Source organism: Corvus hawaiiensis, chromosome 13 (genome assembly GCF_020740725.1).
Source record: "Corvus hawaiiensis isolate bCorHaw1 chromosome 13, bCorHaw1.pri.cur, whole genome shotgun sequence".
Taxonomy (NCBI): Eukaryota; Metazoa; Chordata; class Aves; order Passeriformes; family Corvidae; genus Corvus; species Corvus hawaiiensis.
The window spans coordinates 14,828,893-14,840,670 of NC_063225.1; the positions used below are offsets into that span (position 1 = coordinate 14,828,893).

Consider the following 11,778-nt stretch of genomic DNA (forward strand, 5'->3'; position numbering starts at 1 on the left):
GATCTGAAAGACACTGAAGTTACTGATAACCTTTTCCATTACTTTACTGGCCCTTAGACCAGAGCTTTAAATAAAAGAGATAGTGGCTCTTGCACTTACTGAGAAAAAAATCTACAGAACTTATGGAAAAAAAGTAAATATTTTTAAATAAATTTTTCCATATAAGGAGCCTGGAATTTTCCTGTGAAGGGAAATTCGAAAACCAGGACCAAAACAAATACTGAAGTGGGATGCCAAGTAGCAGCAGCACAGGACTGATAAATAGCCAACAAGCAAGGCCTTAGGCTGTGATTTGCAGAAGTACAGTAATAAACCTATGAGACACATAGAACACAATTTAGGTTCACTCATGTACAATAAATATTTTCATTCAAATGACTTTTTTTTTTTTAGCATCTTTGCATGCAGACTATCTTCAGGAAATTTAACAGTTTACCAACATCCTGTAATTATCATACCTAGTTCAGAGATAAAGGAACAAGTTCAGAGATAAAGCCAGACTTCAATGGACTCGGTGAGCAGCACAGAGCAGCCAATGGGAGCGTTGAAACCAGAAGCCCACGTTCCAGGAACTCACATGTCCATCACCTCAGCAGCCCACAAGGCTACTTGCCATCACAAGGATAGGACTGTGATCCCATCTGCATTCCTAGTGCAAGAACAGTTCCTGTGGAGAAGCCCCACATTTAACACTTGGTACCACCATTTAAAAAATATGTAACAGATGTCTGTACACGGTGTTGACAAGTGCTGTTTAACAGCAACCAAAATTATGAACACTGACCCATCTCTGGGAATGCCATAACCCTGCAGGGGTTACAAAATTTGATGTGTGACATGAGACTCAAGTCCCCAAGAGAAAAATGGGTGGGACAGAACATTCCAGGAGGAGAAAACTGAGTTGGTTTAAATTACAGATTTTGAATCTGTTATTGTCACTAACACAAAGAACAAAAACTCAAATAAAGAAAAAAAATAATCAGGCAACACTAAAGCACATGGTTTCAGCTCTGCTCCCTTTATACAAAGTAAGATATGAGGCAAAATCAGTGTCCATCAGATCATTCTGTTAATCAATCTTTTATCAATCTTATATCTGCTTAGCATCCCTCTAATTAATCTTCTAAATAAAGTACTAAACCATGCATTCTTCCTAAAAATCTAATATAAATGATCAGAATTATCTAGTGTAAAGTACTAGCTATCCTGAACAAAACCAAAGCTATTTCAATGCAAAACACAGCAACTTAACCTCCTATATATTAACAATGCAACCATGTTCGTCGGTCACATATCGAACCACATATATTCATAACTTAATTAGCTTTACAATTACCCAAGTCATGGTCCAAACTGCATTTAGATCAGGTAGAGCTTCTGTCTGAAAACAAAAGAACTAATAACTAAACTGTCTATGTGCCTACTCAAGGGAACAAGACTTGTCATAGAATCTGTTCTTCAACCAGCACTGTTACCACTGGAAGCATTTCACAATTAAAAGCTACAAAATGCTTTCCCTATCAACTCTGTGGCAAAAGGGCTACTATCAAGGTCCAAACTCTTTAAGAAGCTGGTTTGACACAGTAAGTTTTCTTTTACTTTTTTTCCTACTTGCAAAAAATAACAACCTTCCAAACCTGAAGCCTGTTATGATAACATAACACTACAGGAGATACAGCTAAAATCGCTTGTGCATGGTTGGCTTTGGAGTTCCTTGGGGGTTTTAAGTGCTTTAAAAAGTGCCATCAAACCTTACTTCTCTCATACAGAGTTTAAAGCCCACAGAAATGTCTGCAATGACTGCACTTCACTGTACATGATAAACCTGATTTTCAAAGTAAAAAAGAAAATCCCAAGTACCACTAAGTGTCTGACCAGCACTTCACCTCTGTTTATACTACAGCTGCCACTGTGAACAGTCTGAATATCACACATCTGATGTCACATCACAGAGAACTGAGACTGCAGTGTGGAAACCCAGCTTCTCTGGTGCCACTGTCTGCACAGGATCAGACACTGAGGCTAATACGAGTCTTCAAGATGATACTGCTTTTTTGTTTTATTTTCAGCCTTCATTTAATGCACATCTGCCTAGCACAGTTACTCCGTTTGTTCTACAGCAAAACCAAAGATTTTGTACTGAGATCATAAAACTCATCACTACCTGGGAGAAACCTAATTAATTTTCTACAATTAAATCTGCTGGAGCTCTGAAGGAACCTGCTGTATGAAATGCAGAAAGACAGAAATCCTGCACTATACAACAGTTTCAAGTGTTTCTGAGAGTTAGTCAGGAATCAAAAGTTGCTCCTTCAATTACAATGGAGCTGTTTCAGGTTAAAGTCATCATCAGCAAGACCTGGGATTAGCCCTGCTCCTAAATAAAACTTGAAAAGTTATGGTCAGGGCACAATTATGATAAATAATTCATTTTTCCTACCTATACTCACTTTGAAGAACTCCCTATGACAATCCACAGCAGCTGGCCTCATATTTCTAACTTGGCTAAAAATGCTCACTTTGCCTTTCAACAAGAAAAGTGCTGCAGTCTCTCCTCCTAGTCTACTTAATTCCATTCTCCCTCTAGATTCCCTGGAAATGGAGTTCCCTGGTGATGGAAAAGAAAGCATCAAGAATTACAGGTGTCTAATGAATTTCAGCAGTATCCAGTTTCATTTTAAACCCCTGATGATACTGAATAGGTGAAAATCACATCAACAAGTAGATTACTACTAAGTTTGCACCAGAAAGAGGTCTGAGTTGGCAAGCTACAGCTCAGTAGATCAATTTTCTAAGAGTGCATTGCCAGTTCCACAAAAAGCAATAAAGTCAGACAGATTTGGGCTATTTTCAGTTCCTGCTCTTGCCACAGAAGACAGGAAAAACATGCACAGCAGACTGACAGAATATTAAGAGCCCATCAGGCAACTATTTAATCCATAACCTTATACCCTTGTATTGAGCTACTAACCACTAGTGCCTTAGATAATGGTTTCTGATTTAAAAAATAAATCACACTGATTCATCAACAGGTGACACATGGAGTTACAAATATTTCTATTATTTTTGATGGCTATTCACGATATTGATGCACCAACTTATCTGTCATCTCTGCTAGCAGGCATCATGATGCCCTTATGTTGTACTGAAATATTGCAAAAAAGCTCAGTTTGGTGATCCCTTGATCAAAAAGAAAGAAAAAAATTGAAAAAAAAAAGATACAGAAAAGAGAAATTACACTGGCAAGAGATACAGAAGAAAGATGACAAAAAAGCTAAGAATTCTTTAACTTGAAATAAAGAATAGCTGAGGTAGACAGATAATGAAAGAACACAGCTCTGAAATAGCACAGAGATAGTGTGCAGAGACCAAGCATAATTCATTTTATAAGGTCTATACAGTATCAGACAGAAAATTTACAAAAAGCAAAAAGAAGTAGTTTTTGCACACAACATAGTAACCTGTAGAACTAACTCACTGCTGTCAGCCTCTCTAAACTGTTCATGTATCTAGCATCTGGAAAAAAATAATTTGGATTAATTAATGTCAAGTGTGTCAAGGGCTATAAAACACACAGGTGTGGACACACCAATAGTTGCAAAAATGTAAAGCCACAGCTGGAGAAGAAAAGGTATTTCAAAATTACCCTCTGCTACAGCACATACCCTGTAGCCTGACAACTAAGCACAAACAGCTCCAGTGTTGGTAGAATTAGAGAGATGGTAACAAAGCCAGAGTCAGGAAAGCGTGAAGAGAAACACCGAACGCCAAACACGGTTCATGCTTTGCACACTGTGCTTAGTTAGACCAAAGGATCTGGCCCAAAGCAGGAACAATTGCAACACGCATTCTTGGTGAGGCGAGTTATCCACGTCTTTCCGTCTCCCGTACAAACTGCTGGATTCGGCTCAGACTACGTGCAGCTACAGCTTCTGGTGGGACACCGAGGCAAAACTAAGCAGCTCCTTACACTGCCTCTGGATGCAGCTCCTGGAAACCGAGCGTGCGAGGAGAGCAGCTTTGAAATGGCTACTTACACAGCCAAAACACGCGGCGCAGGAATCCCGCGGAGGGGAGCAGAGCCGAACCGCGCTCCCGCAGCCGGGGCAGAGCGAGAGCAGCCCCTCAGCCCGGCGCGGAGCAGCCCCTCAGCGCGGCCTCGGGCTTCGCCACGGCCGAGCGCCACCGTGCCGGGCACTGCCCGCGCCCCGCGTCCCCGGCACGGCGCCCACCGCCCACCTGGCGCGCCCACCCTCCCCGGCCTTGCCTCACCGCTCCGCGCCGGCGTCCCGTCCGGGCGCCCCGCGACGAGGCGCTCTCGGGGGCGAGAGGACTGAGAGCCTCGCGGCCCCCGGCGCATGGGAGGCAGCGCGCCCTCGGCCGGGAATGCCGGAGCCCCGCAGGACCCGAGCAGGTTCCCGGCGGCTCCAGGGCTCAGCCACAGCCTCTCCCCTCGCTCCCGCCCGCCGTCGGTGCAGGAGCTGCGCGCCGGCTGCTGCCACCTGCCGGCCGCACAGCGCAGCCCGCGCCCACTCCCTCCCTCCCTCCCTCCTTCCCCTGGCGGGCCGGCGCTCCAGCGGCGATGTCCAGCGGGGAAGCCTGCGAGGCGGAGGCGCAGGGGCACCGCGCCTTCGAGTGCCGGTGCGCGGGGGGAAGGCGGCGTATGGCGGGGGTGCGAGGGACCCGCCGGCGGGGCTGCCCTGCGGATCCCCCGCTGAACGGGAGCGCAGGTGCCCACCCGCGTCCAGCCCCGCGCGGTGGGAGCGGCGCTCAGAGGCTGTCAGGGAGCGGAGCGCTGCCCCGGGCTGACCGCGCACCCTCCTCTGCAGGAGCGGCCGGGCAGGTGCCGCTGCCGGGGCTCTGCCAACGCAGCCGTTCTGCGCGGCCAGAGCAGGGTATTGAGTACACTGTACTCCAGCAGGTTTCAGTTCTTCCAGACCTTCTCTCTTTGAGACGAGGACACTAAGGCATCCCATTCTGCTGCCCTCAGACACTACAAGAAGACGCGAGAGACAACTGTCGTCTCCCTACTCACTGGCTGGATGGAAGACCGTCTGCTTCCAGAAACAATACTGACAACTAGAAAACAATATACGGTCCTGACAGTGTTTGCTTAAAAGTGTGAGCTTTGAAACCGAGCCAGTAACAGTGATACACTCGCACTGTGAAAAGCACACCACCAATAAGCAACTATGAGGAGGATCTTCTCTTGGTAACTTTTGAGTTAGTGTCTGAGGAAAAAGCCTGGAATTGTGTCTCTGTACCTGCTTTATATTAAGTGTACTGGACCTAAGATCCCTAAGGGCATTTTCACTGTAAAGAGCAATAAAGTGTCCAGCATGAGCTCTAAACCTTAGAACCAGATAGTCACTGCCAGCAGTTCATTGCAACATTTAGTTTTATGCTTTAAAAAACCCACATTATTATTATTATTGTTCTGGAACTGGCCCAACCAGGTGAACATATTTATTTTAAAGCACAGCAAAACAGGTTGGTTTTTTTGCCAACATTTTGGACTCCATTACACTTGAACCCAGACAAAACAGTAAAAGATGATGTGTTGACTGTGCTATTCATTGCACAAAAAACCCTTCTCCATTCCCAATTTCATGTACAGATATAGGCTCTAAGCAAAAGATCTGCTGCAGAAAACTTACTTTTTCCTGTGTGTTCACCAGGCAATTGCCACAGCACAGTACTCCCAAGCAGTTTCAGATGCCTTATAGGCACCATGGCAGATCTTGGTTGCAAAAAGACAGCTGTACACAGCTGTATGTTAAAGATTTCTCACATGCAAAGAAAAGCTGCATTTTAAGAGAAGCTGCACTAAGGGTAGCTATGCTACCTCCAAGAGGTCTCATTCGTAGGAAGAAAACAGGTTTGGAAACCAAAGATTTAATCTAGAAAGAATTCTGCCAGTCTCTCCTGAGTTATGAGGTGGTTTGGTATCAGGTAGAACTTCACCTGTGCTTCAGAACCTAGACTGAAGCCTGTTTGGCAGTGGTAGACAATCTCTCAGGAAGCAAATGCTGTGCTGCTCTGACCATGATCTAATGAAGTACCTAAATAAGTAGGTAGCATGTGAGCAAGACTAGCTCTGGCATGTTACAGTATTTTAGTTCTAATCTCTGCTGCAGAGTACACGTTCTACTTCACCTACTCTGCCAATTGCATGACTACTGTTTGCTTCAGGGAGAGACACAACTGCAGCCAGATGGACTAGAGACAGGAGTTCTTTTCAAGAGCAAAGACCTAAGTGCTAAGGTATTATTAATTAATTACTGTATTTCGTTTAACTGGTGGGAATGCTCTGCTTGAGACAGTTCCTAACTCCTGATATCAAAGAAAGATTACTTAACCTGTGCCAGTCTGAAAATTAGCTACCAAATTTTATCAGCCCTTGAAGGAGGAAGACTTGTTCTAAATTAAGGGCAGCTGAACAGCATTAGCCTCCACTCTGGAGGACAGCATCAGAAGAGTACATTAAAGCAGAGACCACGAGGTCTCTTTGAAAAGCCAAGAAACATACACTTGTCACTGTTTTCCCTACCTGTCCCTTTTGCTGCCTTTACTCTAATTTCCCTAACCTCTCTCTTGCTTGCTATTTGAGTTCTGGAGTGATTGGTCCCTCCTAAGAGCTAATGCAGGGTCCTGTCTGTCATCCCTGCGTCTCCTCCTCCCCTTTCTGCTGCTGAACTACTCAGAGCAGCATGCATCGTGTTTTCTCAGCAGTGCAGGAGGAAGTTGTCCTGCTGCTGAGGAGGCGAGGAGCAATCCTTCCCACCCCTTATCTGTGCAGCAGAGCAGCTGACACACAATTTGTTCTGAACAACTGCAGAGTTACAAGTCCCCTCATTGTACTGCAATGTTATCTGAGGTCTTTCATGGTTTCACTTAATAACGCGGCTATCTGACAAAAAACACCCAATATATTCAGGCTATTGGCTGCTTTTTTCTGAGAGATCAAGAGGAATGTGAAATGGCATCATTCTTTTAAATAGAGAGCAAAGCATAAATGCTTGAAAGAAAACAGCATTCACATAGGAGATTAAATCACATAGGAGATGAAATGTAATTACAGTAACTCACAAAGAAAATGCTTCTTTAAAGCTTTAATTTGTTAGCAGAAGATGCTGCAGAAAATAATGCTTTTGAGGGGGATATGAACTCATCAAGCAGAGAGATCTGAGTAGGACAGGAATCACAGAATCACTAGGTTGGAAAATACCTCTAAGATCATCGACTCCCAACTGTAAACCCACCACTGCCAAGCCCACCACTGAACCATTCATCAATGCCACATCTACATGTAACCACACGAATTAACCTACTTGATCATCTGTTCCACACATGATGATTCAGTCACACCACGGCTCCTTCAGTGAGTGCAGGGATAGCCACCAGCACTACTCACCCAGCAAGTTGCAAAGATTCCCCTTTGAGATACAAGGGGAACTGGGGTATTTTTACTTCCAAAGCTCAAAGACTTCCCTGCCCATGAGCCAGTTCTTTGGCTAGCTGCCTCAGTGAAAGAGGAGGAATCTATTTCAATTGGTTTCATTAAAATTCTTTGTGATACAGCAGCTTGGGAACAAGACATTAGTGCTACTTGAAAAATTCAGACAAGAGTACAGCATAAAATGATAAGACTGGCCGACAGACAAGAGGGTAGAACAACACTGCAGGACCAAACTGCTGCTTGCTGGTCACAAAGAATCATTTCACGCTAACAGTGGGAATGAAAGTGTGTGAAAATCCCCATTGGGATAAAGAAAGAGAGAATCTGAGAAAGAAGATTAGATTGTGGTAGAGTAGGAAGCTAGAGTTTCCCTCCCTTGAATTGCTTCAGCCACTTATTATTTGTTTCAATACTTCTCTGTGAGCCACTAATTGTCACAGTGGGATCTTTCTGCTTCATTTCCTTCTCTTTGTGAGAGCAGGCGTCAACACTGCAAAGAGTTAGAAATCTGCAGCCTAGTATACAGAAGACAATGTCCAATTTGCAACATGTCCAGCATAGGTCAGTGGCACGGTTAAGCCTTGGAAAGTGCCTTTTATACAAGCATTACATTTAAAGATCTTTGGGGAAAAAAATCACTATTGTAAAACCCAAAAACAAACAGAAAAAAAGAAAGAGAGGATAGTTTTACAAGTTTTCTCTTCACCCCTTGATCTGTTACTCTTTAAGCAGGAGTACTTACTAGAAAGAGTACATGACACCAAAGGAAGATAATAGTAGCTAACTCAGTTGCAGCTTAGGTATCCTGAGCAGCAGCAGTGTTTTGTAGTTCACACTCAGAAACTGTTTTCAGAAAAGCCTGGTTTCTGTCCTCATTCATGTCTTTCCCCAGTGCTAGAAGAACAGTTCCTTACAGATCCTTGCCTGAGAACAGCAGAGATACATAAAAGTTTTTGAATTATTAAGTCACATTACAGAAATGGGAGAACATGCCTGTTTTTAACTTCGCATGTGAAAGCAAGTTCCAGGAATGGCAGTTTCCTTGGACCTGCAGCTGCTCTGGTCTCTGATACCACTGCCTCCTTCTTAATGAAAACTTCACAACAGCACAGCAGGACAAGTTGACTTCCTAGCCAAATGAAAGAAGGGCTTGCCCCTCCCTCCTCCACACCAAGTGTTTCTCTTTGGTCACACTGCAGGACTCCTCCATGTTCTGGATAAGCAGCAGCCAGGTCATGTACAACTACACAGACCACATCCCTTGCTCGATAGTTGTCTTTATGTGGACATACTCATTACTTTCTTCCATTGCCTTTTGCTAATCACCATCTTTAGTCCTTTAGAGCTAGTATTATGAAACTTATGTCAAATAACCTGTCTACACGTTTCCTGCTTAAGCCTTCCTTTTAAAACACATTCACAGCAGAAAATATGAGTGAAAGAGAAGCAGAAGATTACACAGATTTAGGTGAAGCAAAAACAGGCATTTAGGAAAACATGAAAATCATTCAACTGAGTGGCCATTTTAGCTTGTGTTTCTTATCTTTACTATCTAATAGCAAGACTGGAGACCTACAGCACACACATCATGTGCTGTTTCACATTTGTTTTCCTTTGGTGTTTCTCAGCTGTGTAATTTAAACCTTCTTTCTTTTACTATATCTGTAACTACAACACATTCTAATATTTACAAATGGAGAGTGACTTGGCGCAATATTGGGTGCAGTCTGTCTGCCATCAGAGAGGCATTCTTCAAATGGACCTGCCCACTGCAAGAGCTGGGAGATCTGAATTGTTTGTTTAAAACCTAACTTCCTCTGAAAATAGCTATGCACAGCTGCAGGTCTATTGAAAACTGTTAAACTGCTGGAGATTTAGACCAAAACATTGGTTAGAAACCTTTTAGGGAACAACTAGATATACCATGATAAGTGGGAGCAAAGGGTGGCCAAGCTGTTCAGAAACAAGCAGCCAGAAAGCAAGGCACGGTTCTAGGCAGCAAGCCTATTAATGCCTAATCCTGCCATGGAAAAGAGGTAGGAACCCAACTCTTGTAGCTTAGAAATAATAATGGATTTCAGCATTTTTCACAGGTTAGAAACGCAGATGCTCAGTCACCAATAATCTTTGCCTAAGATATCTTTAGTTCCTCTGGATGCAAAGGGATAATTACAAAGACCTGTGATTAAGACTGAGAACATCCTGTATTCTAGCTGAAAAGCACCTGTAAGATAAAGAATGGGATATGCTGAAGAGTAGCTACAAACACCCAATTGCCTCAAGATGCTCCTACATCAGGGATTTATCAACAGGAAAGTATTAGTACCAGTTCTTGCAGTGCAAACATGTAATGCTGCCTGCTACCATGGGCAGATGTGGCCAGAAGTTTCCAGTAAGACGGTCTAAGCCAGGACAACCACCTCCACTCAGCAGCACAAAGATGGAGGAAAGAACCCACACTCTGGCCCTCCTTGCTCCGCACCTCGTCTCTCATCACAACTCTGTGCATTTCTTCCCATGCTGGAGCTCTTGCAAATGAGTCTTCTAAGCAGTGTGAGAATAACAAGATGAAACTGAGGAAATTGTTCTTGAGTGTGAGCTTTGACCCTTCCGGGCAGTGAATATGAACCACATGGGCTGGACAAGTCTCTGGCACATTAGCTGCCTTTGTGAAGTTATTTGCTGATTCAGAGGTGTGAAACTCTAAAAAACACTGTGGAAGCAATGGCACTGCTTGTGGTACTGAAACAGCATGGATTCCTCCTGGGCTGTTACGACTTCATAAATATTGACTTTGGATAAACCTTCTAACAATATTCTGGTTGGTTTTTTTTTCTTTTTCCTCCCAAGTGGGTTCCCAGACCTAATTTACTTAAGGCAACATACATGACACAAGAATAAGCCCTTTGAATAGTGATGCAATTGCTCGGTCATGGAATGAAAAAAAATCTGGATTTTGATTGATAGTTGGAATTTATGCTGTTTGTTTGATTTACTGTGGATTCTTTGTCACCTCAGTGCTATTCCTGCCAACACATGTCAGAACATTACTGATTATGGGCTGAAATACTGTTTCAAAGGGCTTTTTAAATTTTAGACGTACCAGTTTTCTTTCCCCTTCCATAGGAGCAATGCAAATTTAGCCATGAATGTTGTTTTTTCTTCAAGAAATCTCAGCTACAATTAGCTACATGCTACGCCTCTTCTTATCTGCAGCAGTCTGAAAATTAAACCAGCATAATTTATTTCAGTGAAATCATTCCTATGCAGTACTAGAAGTAGGTATTAGAAGTAGGTCTAATATACTTTAGGAAAGTATTATTGTTTTTACTCTGTGGCATGATTGTAATTGCTTTAGTACACTACTCTACCAGTTGGCAATCACAACTGTCACCAAATGAGCACCAGCACACATTTCTCCCTGTGTTATGCACAGGAAAGCCCTGATGCAGTACAAAAGTGTCAGCATGTTACAGTAAAGATAAGTACATGGAGGAAGTAATTGTTTCCTTGCTTTGGAGGGAAAACGAGACATTTCTTCCTCTAGAAAAGCTCTTCAGTGTTAAATGTTCCTATGTGTTAGCCTGAATTGGGCCCAAATTTCTAGTCTTTTATTCTCAACAGAACAGGCTGAGAGAAGAACCAAGAAAATAATGAGAGTAGACTAAAACTACATCTGAGAAGACAGGAGCTCAAGTATTTTTTAAGGCACTTGGCTATACTCTCCCTTGGCAATGGCAGGTAGAGCTTGGTAGACTCCAGCAGTATTTCCAGGAATGCAAGCATTAATATCTAAGTTTTACTCATTATTTCTTGCCCCTTTACTCCAGTATGCACCACTGCCCCTATATCAGACACACATGCACAGACTGAACTCACACGTCTAGCTTGGAATAGAGGTTGTTTCCAGAGAGTTTTTCTCTTTAACATTACCTTCTTTCCTGATTTACTGAATTTTGGCTGAACTTAAAATTTTCTTGAAACCATTGACCCTGAGAAAATCTTTACTCAAGTACTTTCTGAATGTCTAACCTGAAAAACAACATCCAGAGATCCAAGACTGTGCTACAGCTCTGATCAGACACTTGAAAGCAAGTCATTGGCAGGAACACTCCTATCAGTTTCTTGTCATGCTGTCTGCTGGCAACTTGATGCTAAATCGCTTAACATTTGTATCAGCAACTCAATCAGGTTATTAATTTGAAGCAGAAGAGAGTTGTTTACCAAAAATAAACAAAAGGCTTATGGATTATCTAAGTACTGAGCTATGGGGTTTGCCTTTTAGCACATGCCTAGATGCTTTCCTCCTGATTCATGAA

The 11,778-nt window shown here is 43.1% G+C and overlaps 1 protein-coding gene across 2 annotated transcripts in view; it reads right to left on the reverse strand.

Annotated features, from left to right (window-relative positions):
- THSD4 (thrombospondin type 1 domain containing 4) overlaps positions 1–4,454 on the reverse strand; it is a 260,490-nt gene extending 256,036 nt beyond the window's left edge. The window contains exon 1 of one of the 2 annotated variants that reach the window (XM_048317821.1): positions 4,273–4,454. The gene's annotated coding sequence lies outside the window, so the exon portion shown is untranslated. Of the gene's footprint in view, positions 1–458; positions 4,113–4,272 lie in introns of those variants that run through there. The other variant, XM_048317822.1, reaches the window with a different exon arrangement.
- Between the last annotated feature and the right edge of the window lie 7,324 nt (positions 4,455–11,778).